This window comes from Micropterus dolomieu, linkage group LG18, assembly GCF_021292245.1.
Source record: "Micropterus dolomieu isolate WLL.071019.BEF.003 ecotype Adirondacks linkage group LG18, ASM2129224v1, whole genome shotgun sequence".
Classification (NCBI taxonomy): Eukaryota; Metazoa; Chordata; class Actinopteri; order Centrarchiformes; family Centrarchidae; genus Micropterus; species Micropterus dolomieu.
Window position 1 is genome coordinate 28,945,656 of NC_060167.1, and position 13,579 is coordinate 28,959,234.

The window sequence follows — 13,579 nt, forward strand, 5'->3', positions numbered from 1 at the left end:
AATAAAGCAAGACAAAAAACACAGGGAAAACAAAAAGCTCAGCCAAGGAAAATTATTCTTACACAATGCCAGTCACCAGCCTTAATCATACACAATGTCTCCCAACATTTATGCAGATTAAATCAGTTACAGGCAAGAAGCCACAACATGTCATGTTTTCTTTTCTGCTACTATGGTAACTGAACTGCTGCAGTCCACATCACTCAAATCTGGTACAAAAGCTTACAATCATGCCCAAAATATGCTGAGAATCACCCTGCTGTGCCAGGCGCAATTGGTCTCATTTGTACAGAAGAAAATAGCAGAAATGACCAGGAAAAGGGCACCACCTGACTGCACGCAAGAGCTCTCTCGTGACAAAAACCCTCACTTTCCTAATGGCCGACCTAATGCTTTTCAAAAAATTAGATCGTTTGTCACTGTTAAGAACAAGATGTGCGTGAAGAGGGCCTGAGGTGCGTCTGGAAGGAGGGGAGAAGGGAAAAAATAAAGCCCCCTCCATCTCCACACAAAGAGGAAAAGTCATATACTCATCCTCCTCTTCCCTTCAGGAACAAATGAAGTTATCAATCAATCCCACAGTCCCACGGTGAGAGGGAAGAGAGGGCCAGAGGCTTACAGAGAGCAAAGCTGAGGCAGCCAAAAACACTCCAAGAGCATAAGCTGATTGTTCGAAGAACCAGCCCTTAGCACAGTAGAAGAGAGCTGATTCTGCTTACACGTGGTTTAATTATCAGTTTTTTGTTTGTATACATTTGTATGTATGCAAGTGTAAATAACACGATGACTGATTGATATATACACACACACACACACACACATACATATATAGATATTCAATATTGGATGTACATTCATACAGACATCACTCTGTTAATCACTAATGTTAATGAGTGAAAGACAAGACACGAACAATCTGTAAACAACATTTCAAAATGCATCTGCATTGTTCTGCATTTTATGACTTTCAGTTGAATAAAATACTATTTTTCCAGTATTATATTTCGTAATTGAAGATTTCTCAAAAATGTTAAAATGTCTTCTGGTCTTGTTCTCGTGAGCTAAGTGTATCGTCACACCCGTAATGTCCAGTGTTTGCTGGATGTTTGAATTACTGTTTGCTAACAAGTTCACTGTATCAACTTAAAATGTGATACAATGTTGGTGTTGTTAGTAAAGATTTAAAAACAATATAGTAGTTCCACAAAAAAGGTGTTTTTCCCTCACTAATATGCAAACATATACAGCAAACTGGTCAAAATCGAATGAGATCTCAAATGGCTTTTGTATGCATACTTAACACCAACATGAAGACATAATGTGCTGCATAACCTGAAGAGAGATATAAAACATGATACAATTGTCAGAAAAGAAAAAGTCATCATTACTATGTAAATATAGATATATTTATTAAAGACAAATTTCCCCTGAATAGCCAGATCATTGTGCATTCATAAGATGGAACCTGCGCAAATGTAGAGAAAAGAGTAAAAGAGGTACCAAAATCATCAGTTGCCATGCTTACCTTGGTGAATCAGTCTCTTTTTGGAAGTCTTACCGAGACGCAAAGGAACATCCAGCCTACAGAAAGTAGTTTTCACAAAATGAGGGCTGCAGCTATTTCAGTCAAATGTGAAGTCAATGTGTCACGGTTGAAAATGGGCTTTGGCTAATTATAGACAGCATAGAGAATGATCAGCATCGAAATGATGGCCTATGTTGTAGATTATCTGAGATGAAAAGGAATTAAAAGGAAATTTAACCAAGGCTTTCTTCTGAAATCTCTTGCTGTGTGCGCCGTCTAGACACTCTCCAAGGCTGTGCTTATCACATGTAGCCACAAAAGGCCTGGAATTTGTCTTGTGAGTCGGAGTGTCCACATGGCTCACTAGTGAACTCATCATCTTATGCTTTCTGGCTGTCAGTTCCTCAGCTTATTAGCTTGCGTCTCTCTCTCATACAGCGTGATGGGTGATGACCGCAAACTGAGCTGAAGCCAAGAACGATATGAAAAGAGAAAGAAAGATGGAAGGGGATTAAAAAAAGGTAAGAGAAGAAGAAGAAGAGAGAGACAGATTGAAATCTTAGTGCTTTTGTTTGAAGGAGAATAAAAAAAAAGAGCAAGGAGGAAGGAGAGAGGAGAAAAAAGTGAGTGTGGGGCCAGGAGAGAATTCAAGGGACTGAAATAAAGAGGGATGAGAAGAGGGAGTTTGCACCCGTCCTTCTCTTCTCTTTGGCCTGGCAGTCAGCCTTTTGGCAGAACCTGTGGTATCAATTGCATTTGGGTAACCCTGCAGACAAACAAAAGGAGCAAAGTTAAAGCAACACTGCAAACGTTGAGGGGATTTTCAAGGCAGGGTGTTTTTTTTTTTCATGAAAAACAAAATCTGAGGCATCGCAACGCAACTTACTGAGAAGCCAAGTTTGGCCCTTATTAGCCAGAATAATTTTCACAGCTGTTTCCGATCTGCGTGTGCTTCACATGGACAGAGATGAGGAATGGAGGGGAGAGGAATGGAAAAGTGAGGAAGCAAGAGGAAGTGAAGAATGAAGGAGAGAAACACAGGCAAAGTGAAAGAAGAGAAACTTTCTGGCACTTTGACAAGTACACCATCACAATTTAACACACACACACACACACACACACACACACACACACAGAGAAAGACACGCAGGTCTACGGGAGTTAACAACATCCTCTTGAGCTCTTGAGGGCCAATCCTTTTACTAAGAGCAAGGCTTGCATTTCACAACACCCAGCTGTTTCACTTGCACAAGTAAAGGCCATGAAAATTCAGTGAAGAGGCATCCCTGCGCACGCACACGCACACGCACACACACACATCCCTCCAGTATACAGGGGAATGAGCTCAAGGCAGTAGAAGATCAAGTCATTAAGTCCATAAGGGGTCTTGTTTCCTCTGTATCTTTTAATCCCATCTCTCTTTACATCCCATATTTCAATCTGCTCCCCTTTCCCTCACTAGATCTTAATTCTCTGGGGAAGAGTGTGCAAACAAACACACACACACACACACACACACACACACACACACACACACACATTTATTCACACACACTCCCACATGCACTTGACATAGTGTCCCCACTTAGTCACTGTGTCATCATTAACTGTCTAGCTCCAGCAGAGTACAAGCCAGCTAATAACCTGTGCATGCAGTGGCTGTCAGAGCTGTCAGTCAAACCAATCAGGAAGACATCACATTAAAATAAAGCAAACACCACAGCTGTCTGTTCGATGATAAATACTTATTGCGATAAGTTTGTTATAACACCGTATTTAAAATAAAGTGAGATAGAGGGGTGACGGGTCCAAGAGGTGAATGTAAAGAGCTTCTCTGCAGATGTTATAATGAGGACACGGTGAAAATAGATTTCAGTTTGACGTATTTCATACAGCACCTTTCAGGAAGTGTAAGGGGATGCAACAAGAAATACTTCCCATTTATACCATTTAAAGAAAAAGGAGAGGAATAAATAAATAAAAATGTATTTTAAAATGCATTGCTTCTATGGGCCACTCCTCTGGCTCGCTTGGATAGATTCTCTTGGATGTGCAAAACAAAGGCACCATAGCAAAAATCACCAAATATGATATTTGGGACAATCTCTATCTCTAAAACTTGCTTCTGGCCAATAATCAAACCCTAACAGAAGCTTCTTTCCAGCTTCCACAACTACTGGGCTTTCCCTGTTGGCCCATTGACAACACAAACGGATGCTGGTTTTCCATTCTCACAAAGCACTATTACAATGCGGTGTGCCCCAGGGCTCCATTCTTAGGCCACTATTATTTCCTGGTTTATATAAAGGATTTACCAAATGTGTCTGACATAGCGTCTTCCTTAATGTTTGCTGACGACACAACATTGGGTCTTTGAAATTTGAGTTTCGTGGATTAAAGACACTAACTCGGGTTTATCTACTTATGCAATTGTAAGTAAATATCTTAAAAATCTGTTTTCATTATTTTCAGTGATACATTAATCAATCAAACAACAATGAATTTGAGTTGGAGAGACTACACTGATTATGTCAGTAAACAGTTATCACATCCATTGTTATTATTCCAAAAGTTAAGACAAACAATGTGTTTACGGTCTTTATTATTCTTTAATCTATACTTCTTATATTGCAACTGGCGAGAAGTGTACATTTTCCACAAACCTTTATAAAGAATGTTCAGTTTCCAAAAATGTGTAGTTAGAATTGCAGCCCACTGAAATCTTTCCTCCCCATTAGATCCTTTATTTCTGGAAACTCAACTTCTTACAATTTGTAATATTAAAAAATTCTCTCCTAGATCATTTCATGTCATATTTTCAAAGATTTACAGATTCACTCCTACTCAAACAGACATTCATCTAATCTTCATCTTCCTAAACATCTGACAAGCAGAGGATACAGAGGTCCTAGCTCATGGGACTCCTTTTCCCTATTTGGTTTGTATTCCTTTTTATAGTGCTGTCCAGCATAATAAAATTTTATTTTTATTTTATAATCTTGTTTTTATGTGACATTTACTTTTGATAATGTGATTTATGACAGCCAAATGTGCTGTAAAAGGTCCTAAAGCTACAAAGTTTAAAGAGCGAATGTTTGCTGCTTTTCAGAAGATAGTCTGCTAAATGTCTAGTGTTGTCTGGTGAGTCAGATTCCAGTCCGGGTCATCACATCATCGCATCATTAACCATCGAGAACTCCTCAGCGGGAGTCCTAAAGACACACATAAACACACACTCTCACACATACGTGCACACACACACACACACACACTTAGCTGAGTAATCAACCGCTGGCTGTGATTGCAGACAGTCCATCTGCAGTAGGTTTTCATGTTGCAAACTAAACACACCATCTAATCACAGACAAAGAAGGTATCATGAAATCAGACACACACACACACACACACACACTAATCCAGCCATGTCTGATTAGACCATGACCTGAGTGAACTCCGACCTGCTGGATTATCTGTGTGTGGGGTCATATTTGTGTGTGTGTGTGTGTGTGTGTGTGTGTGTGTGTGTGTGTGTGTGTGTGTGTGTGTGTGTGTGTGTGTGTGTGTGTGTGTGTGTGTATGTGTATGAGAGAGTGAGAGAGTGTGCGCGTCACGGTGATGCACACAGTCGCCACTTTCTGAATAATGCCTGAGTGACGTAGGAATCTCTTGCTAACACTGTAATAAATAATCTTACCACAAATTTCTAAACAGATTTTTTTCCAAATTTCTTCATAAAAGGGTTGTGCTTGTGTCATCTGCGTCAGGTTGTGTGTGTGTGTATATACAGCTGTGGGTCTGCGTGGGTGAGATGCTGTCTTTGTTTATTACCGCAGCCACATTGATGAACTGTGGCTGAAAGCCTCATACCATGTAAATCCTAACAACGAATATGCTCAATCCTTAAAACTCAGAGGGGGGAAAAACTGGTGGAAGCCTCCCTCAATAACCAGCTCCAAGCGTAACACTCCAAAGCTAAACCTCTCAGCATACACACAACACATGCTTTGCTTTCCAGTTCCATTAAAAAGCCATCGCCTCGGTCTCTCGTGCGCCCAAACAAATAATCGTAAATTGAGAACAGGGTGGAGGAGCAAAAAAATCCCACAAAATGGAGGCGCTCCCTTTGTGGTGACTGTGGCTTCACAATATGGGATTGCTGGAGTGTTTCCAAAATAGGCGCGTGGCCCCCTGTTTTGACAACAGCTGAGGCCCTGAGCCCCCCCCCCCCCCCCCCCCCCCCCCCCCCCCCCCCCCCCCCCCAGCCCACTCCTCCACACATACACATACAAACACACATAGGGTCTCCAGGGATCAGCTCTGTGTGACACAGTGACACAATCAATCAGTGGATATTGCTTCTATTGACAGTCCCCAGAAGAGTCTCCTCCTGTTTGATGATCTTTCGCCCTTGTTTCCACCATTCTTCTTTCTCAACTCTGTGGTCTTCAGTTCCTTCGTCCTTCTTTCAATCGCACACCGACCTTTGAGTCCATATTCATTTTCTTACCACTCTTTTATCCTGTACTTCTCTGCGACACCCCTATGCTCCAAACTCATCTTTCTTTTTTCATTTCCGTTGTCATTTGAAGAAATTGCCACACACAACCAACCAACCAGACACACACACACACACACACACACACACGACAACAATTCATTGATCCTAGCCCCTAACACAATCAGACAACACAAAACGATTCCTTCCTTTGGGGGGAGGGAATGAGGACATGGGGAGGGGAGTCAAAGCACAAGGCCTCATGCATATTTCATATCTACTATGATACACTTTCTGGTCCATGCATAATGCAGACACTGTTTAAGGATGAGCATTCAGGGGGAGGAAAAGGGGGGGATTTAAGCTGGGGAAATTAAATGGAAAATAAGTTTGCATCTGAGCCATTCATCGGAGCCTCAGCTGTACGTTGTGTTTATTGTTAAAATGTTAACATGCTAAACAAAGATGTGGACCATGGTAAACATTGCCTGCTAAAAATCAACAATAAATATGCTTACTGTCATTGTGAACATGTTAGCACACTGACTTTAGCATTCAGCTCAAAGCATGGTGGTATACTTTGTCAAAGGGTAATTCTTGTTTATTACAACTTCAGTCTTATTTTCATAGTTATAGCTTTTTACATTATACCCTATCAATGGGTAATTGCTGAATTGGCTACATCAATAAAAAGTCAGAAGGGGCAAGAAACACACACACACATACAGTTTTCTTGTGCATTGAGAGGCAATGACCTGGTTTAGATGATCTGGCTAAACTCTTTGCTTGTTAACAACTTGATCATCTGCTCATTTTTGCAATTTCGTTATCATAACTGACATAAAATTATGACTGAAACAACAAACATAAGACCCAGGCTGTAATAAAATGGAATTATCCTTCAGTAGGGGAAGGCGAAGCACACAGAGAATTTGTCATATACCCCTATCAGTAGCTAATGTTCTTCTTCCTTGAATTCCCCTCTTGTGCGCAATCCAGTTCCAGTTAACCAGATGTTGTATATCAGCCCCTCTGTGAGGAAGCCAAGCCACTTGTCCCATCAGTAAGACTTTCAAGGCATATGGTCTGAACATCCTCTGTATTCTGACTTAACATTCAACAGAAGACTGCAAGTAAAAGGGGGTCAATAACTTCACTGTGACAAAGGAAATCCCTTCTCTTTAGTGGCTTTAACATAAAGCTGCTAAAGTGCCTAATTCCCCTACTTTATCAGTGGATGTGCATTTAGACAGGAAACTGAGTCAAAGTAGATACTGGAGGAAGACAAGAGTTTAAGACAGTCTCTCACTTAGATGGAAACAAGGGAACAAGCTTTCTAGCAGAAGCCTGTCAGTTTAACGAGGCTTGATGTTGGCCTTCCTCTCACTTTATAGCATCACTTTCCCTCCAAACCCTCATCCTTCCTACCTCTCTACAGCCCCATCCCTCAATCCCATCCCATCCCATCAAACAATGCAAGGCGAAAATACCAGAGATGCATTTCCATGTGCCACTAGGGATGTCCACAATTCAATTCCACTCAAACAGATGTCATATATCAACCTCTCTCTGAGGAAGCCACGCTACTAGAGAGAAAGGAAGAAAGTGAGGGAGAGGGGAGGGAAAGAGTAGGAACAAAGGAATAATCAGGGGGGCTTTTAAAAAGGCTGCATGCTCAAAGTTAGACCCCACATGATACATTGCAAGCTCACACACAAACACACACTGTAGGATTGTAACAATGGTGAGGATGTGGTTACCATATCATTATGCAACCTCCTTGCTACCTTTATATCATCTTCTTATACCCCAGATATGTCCACCCCCCTCCTCCCATGCCTCCCACTGTCTCCAGACGCCCTCTGGTACACAATAAAAGTAATTTGCGGTGAATTTACTCACTTTTCCATTGTGAGACTTCCCATTGTGCTTTTGCTTTAAGTCTAAAAAGCACCATGAAGGTTGTCAGATGGACTCATTATGATTTGTTGGTGCTGAGCAGAAGTCATCAGTCACAGTGGAGGGAGGGGCATGGCTGCCTGTATGGCTAGATTGTGGTTAGATAGCCTAATAGACAGATAAATGACCCTTATTACATCTGGTGTTAACATGCATTTTGGGCAATAAGATTCAAATTAGATAATTCTTCCAAAGAGCGTAAAATGCATGAAATCCAGCCGTAAATACAGACTAGAAGCTCTGATGATTAGAATATTCAAGCAGGCTTGAGAAGTAGTCAGGGCTATTCACTATGTGTATATTTAAAATGTATATGTAATGTGCTAAATATACTGTATATAGGAGCTATAAACAGAAAGTTACAATAAAACAAAACCTTCTACTGCAGTCTCCCTAACAGCTCCATGAGGCTGTACGAAGGCCCAGTACGGATTTGAGCAAGAAGCATGCCATAATGGGCACAGTGGCCATGCTAACATGCTGATGTTAAGCAGGTATAATGTTTTTAATGTTCACCAACTTAGTTTAACATGTTAGCATTCTAACCTTTACTAATTAACACAAAGTACAGCTGGGGCAGTCAGTTTTGCAGGTTTTTGGACATAGCCAAAGTACTGGATGAATTAAAAATTTGACCTGACGATAAATCAAAAGTCCAGCATCACGAAAGTCATTAAGGTACATTTTCTAGAGAACATAAATGTCTGTACAACATTTTGTGGTAATCCATCTAATAGTTATTAAGATTAGAGATGAAACGATCAATCGGTTCAGGGTGAGGGAAACAGAGGTTAAAAGTGTGTGTATGTGTGTCTGAAGGGAAAGGCAAGGTGAGTAGATTAAAATAGTTTGTGTGTAAACACTAAAATAAGGTCAATTATTAAGTAGAATTTAAATGGCGAATGTTTTGGAAAAAATTAATAGTTATTTAATAGTCAATGTTTTATTATCAACATAAAATTGAATGGACCCCAGAAAGAATAGCCAATGCTGGTGTTAACTGGGATCCTAATAAAGAAAGAAAGAATTTTCCATTAAAGAAAAGTTGCTCAAATGTTTGCGTATGTCATTTATAGTTATTATAAAGAAAGAAAATTGGAATCAATGCTAATCACTAATTGAGATATTTCAGTCTAGACCAAAGTGGTGGACAATAGACCGATAACCAACTGACATTGCCGTTACCAGAGCCACGCTGCTAGCATGGCTAAAAACATCACTCCCGCTACCCAAAATAAAATAAAATAAAACAAAACAGAATAAAATAAAATAACAATATAAAACAAGTACTTCTACTCCACTTTGGCAATGTAAAGCTGAACCACATTTCAGAGTGTACAACAGCTATGCAGGTGTGCACCCGCTATCTGGATGGGCTTCCTCCCACGGTCAAAAGACATGCAGGTTCAGTGAAAAGGATCTAAAAATGTTCCCATGAGTGTGAGTATGAATGTGTTTGTCTGTTTTTGTTGGTCTCTCTGCTTCTCTATCTAATGCATGCTGTGATTGGCTCCAGCGCTCCATTAACCTAAACAGGAGGTAAAGATAAAGGATGGTCGGATGGAAGTAAATATGGTCCAAGCACGCCAGCTCTAGACCGAATCTGGATATGATGGATGGATGAATAATGAATGGGTGGATGGATGGAGCGTGATGTGTTATAAATCTAAGATCTTGGTCTAAATGAATTCAGATAAATTCTGAACATCTCTTTGACGACCCATGGGGCTGAAATGTACTGTACATGACATATGAAGATAATTACAAAGTGCTGAATTAAAAGTCATCAATTATGTACAGTCATGACCCATTATTGTGCACTCAGTGACAAACTAGTATATTTGAATATCATGACAAAAAGATTGCGCCACTTAGTGTGACATCTAACACATCAACACTCAAGCAAAATGGAGCTTAGGCTGACTTGTCAGCACAAATTGTATCACTTCATGTTGATATTCAAATCTGAAATTAACATCACAACTTGGCTTGGGAACTAGTTAGGCTGAGATGAGAGGTGTTAGGCATCTGTCAGTGGATGACAATAACTATAATTTCTACCCCCCCACCCCCTCCGATCCATCCCTCCTTTCAGCCTTCCCTCCCTTTCTCCCACCCCGTCTGTCTCCTTGCTGGTGTCCTATCTGTGTCCAGGCCTTTTCTGTTCATGGTTCAGGGCTTCTATCTGCCTAAGATGGGTCCCTTGTGGCGCCATGAAGCGAGACACAGAGGGGAGAAAAAAAATCTCATTAAAGAAGGGATCATCTGCTGTCAACTACCGGACCGGCCCCAGCCGAGCTCGGACGCAGAGAAAATACAAATAGCCAGAATGAACCACCAGTAATTTGGAGTGCTGCCATGCGGGACACTGCTTTATGTCAGCTGTATATTGGAAGGAGTAGTTTATTAAACAGGACGGACTGGGAAACCTCAAAACAATGGCACATCTGAAAATCTGCGGATGGAAATGACTGTCATCAATGTTGTTTTTCTTTATGTGTGATAAAATACACCGCGGGCAGTTAGGAAATGAAATGAGGGCTGCACGAGGTGGCATGTACTTCGGTCTTCAATCTGAAACACTACAAACCAAAAGAAGTAAACTTCACTTTAATGAGGCAAAAAATTAAAAGATAATGAGGCGAATAGTTTTTTTCTGGGAAAAGTAGTGAAGCTCAAACGAATTGCTTGATTTGAGACATTTGATTAGATCTCATGAGAAGCTGCACATTAGAACACAGCAGAGAGGAGTGCAGTAATTGTATTAGGCCTGCAAATGAGTATTTTCGTTATCGACAAATCTACTAATTATTTTCTTTAATTTATCGATCATGTTAAAAAAACAAAGCTATTAAATTTAAAATGTCATGAAATGAAGGAAAGCAGACAAGTTTTCATATTTCAGAAGCTGAAGCTGGCAAATGTTTGATATAAGTCTTGATCGCGGCATTTTGATGTGTTAAACCAGCACAGGTGGAACTGATAAAATTAATGATGGTTCAATCCAATTGAACTGTCCCAGCAAGCCCTGTCAGTGAGCCACGGTGCACAGCAAACCCTTTTCAGAGCAGAAGGTTCGACTTGTCATACTACAAAAAGCACAGGTAAATAATAACAATAAGGGCTGCAATTCGCTTAGGTCTTCCATTGTTAAACGGGTGCTCCACTGATTAGCATGTGAAGATCAGTTTACTTGTCCTGAGGAGTAACTGGATGTTTCCACAGTCATCAATGCAATATATGACATTTAACAGACACAAAAATTATCGTTGTGTGATTCCATACCTATGAATGAGGATGCAAAATGATGATGAATTCCAATTTCTCAATAAAATGTAAACTATGAAGTGTCTACAGTAGGTACCGTAAATGAGTAAGGGAGAAACTAGGAGTGTAGGGGCGTATTCACAAAATATCCAAAGGCTTAAAGTAGAAATTAAACTATACATTTAATCTAATTAAATGTAATTATTAATTGTTTACATTTTTTATTTTATTAATTTAATTCAATTTAGTTTCACTTTTACATTTTGAAATAGCACAATTTAAATTTAATTGATTTTACTCTATTTTATTTAATTGATTGATTTAAACATTGAATAAAAGAGGTTTCATTAAAATTTTTAAATTCATTAAATTAAATATGTTTTTACTCAATTACATTTTAAATCGGATTTAGCTTAATTTATTATTAAATTTTGAATTAAACTGAATCTAATCCAATCTAGTTTCTTTTCATGCTCTTATGTATTGATGTGTATTTTATTTCACATTCATTGATAGATTGGTCAACTTTTAACCATTAACTGTAGACATATTCAGCAAATTGATTCAGAAACATGTTGTTTCCCTATGCCCATGTCATCTTGAATGGGGATAAATAAATTGTGCGGCTTTTCTAGACTTTCCAAATGTTATTGGACCAAAAAGATCAGATTCTGATAGAGAAACAAATCATTTTGCAGGGGTTTTTATCCACGTTTTACAGCTGCAACTGTAGCAACAGAGTAGACTATGGAGGAGCCAATGCCATAAGCACAAATTTAATAACTTGTTGTGATTGGCCAGTGAGCCCAGTCCTGAACACGCACTCAGCACGCTCTCATTGTTCTCTGAATGACCCAAGTAAGTCTATCTGTGGGTGCACAGTACTACAGGACACTCTTACGACATGATATACCCTCGAAACGATTGCAGATGATGGTATAGTAGTAAAGATGGTGTGTTGTGTAGTCTGCTAGACTGCAGCTACACCCTTCGTGAATGACGGTAAAAACTTTGGAAATGGAATTTACAGATGCAATAGCCAAGCCTAATGGGATTTGGCCAGAACACCAATGGGTTAATCTGTCAACATTAAGTTTATAGTCAACTTACATCTAACTCTTATTTAGTTTAAGTATTATCACACTCTCTCTGTAAATTACCATTCACAAAGTCTTACTTACTTTTCACTTTACAGTTCATACCTCTCCTTACAAATGAAAAAAAAAAAAGTGATAAGCCTGCATGAAAGCCGTTTGATCATTTACTCATTGTAAAGTCAGACTACAATAACTTTCTAATTGGTATCATTTTTGCCAAGTCTTGAATTTCTCCTCATTCTATGTTCTTTTAGAATAAAGAGCTCCTTCAAACCAAAAATAATCTTCTAAACGTGTACTCGGTGCCCTATTTTTCCAAATGATACTATCCACACCACTTGCATTGCAAATTTTCACCTGAAAAAGGTTTTGCCTCATCCCAAAAAACTATCCCTCTCTAAAATTCAGCACTCATTAGCTGAAATTAAAGTGAAGTTGGCTTTTGCACTACAAAGGTTGGAAACATCAAGATGTAAATCAATGCGAAAGTGAAAATGGGAGATCAAGAGAAAAAAAAAGGAGGGATAAAGACAGAGAAAGAGGGACTTGAAAGTGTTGCTGTGTGGAAAAATAATCATTCCTCCTGGTGGTGGTCACCACCCATCTTTGCGTACAAAGATGGTGTCAGCAGCCAATTTACACCACCAGGAAACCCAGCGGACACCCTGACGCACAGAAATACTTCTTCTCACCATCTCATTCCCTCTCCTTTCTTTCGTAGAGTAGCAACTCTCAGGAGTTTAGCGTGTTGAAACGCTCTGCCTCTGCCTCTTCTCAAACTCATCCAGCGATGATGTGACCCCTCCTCCCTGGTGTCTCCCCGTCAAGCCTCATTTCCTCTACATCAAAGCACCACCCCTGTGTGGTGCTCTGGTTGGACAAAAAAGCACTCATCTGATGTAGTTTAATCAGAGGTGACGCTCTAATAAAGTCTGCTAAACACTGTATGGTTTTTGGCAGAGAAGAGGCATCCACAGAAAAGTTTTGTTTCCCTCACCTACATCTTGAGCTCTCCCAGTTTCCTACTTTAACCAAAGAACTGTACGCTACACAGAGCTACAGACAGGCACTAATGGCAGATGAATCAAACGCAAATGATTAAATCCAATCTAGCAGGTTAACGCAGCCAACCTGCCAACCTACATCTGCCTAACAGGGAGATGTAGAGCGCAGTTTTTAATTGCAGAAGAGAGATGGAATAAAGGTCGGGAGGGTTTAGCTGTGTGTATGTGTGTA

At 39.9% G+C, this 13,579-nt stretch overlaps 1 protein-coding gene across 2 annotated transcripts in view; it reads right to left on the reverse strand.

Moving 5' to 3' along the window:
• prickle2b (prickle homolog 2b) overlaps positions 1–13,579 on the reverse strand; it is an 88,500-nt gene that overhangs the window by 49,661 nt on the left and 25,260 nt on the right. The window contains exon 1 of one of the 2 annotated variants that reach the window (XM_046075136.1): positions 1,526–1,754. The exons of the other annotated variant lie outside the window; for it this stretch is intronic. The gene's annotated coding sequence lies outside the window, so the exon portion shown is untranslated. Of the gene's footprint in view, positions 1–1,525; positions 1,755–13,579 lie in introns of those variants that run through there. 2 annotated transcript variants of the gene reach the window in all.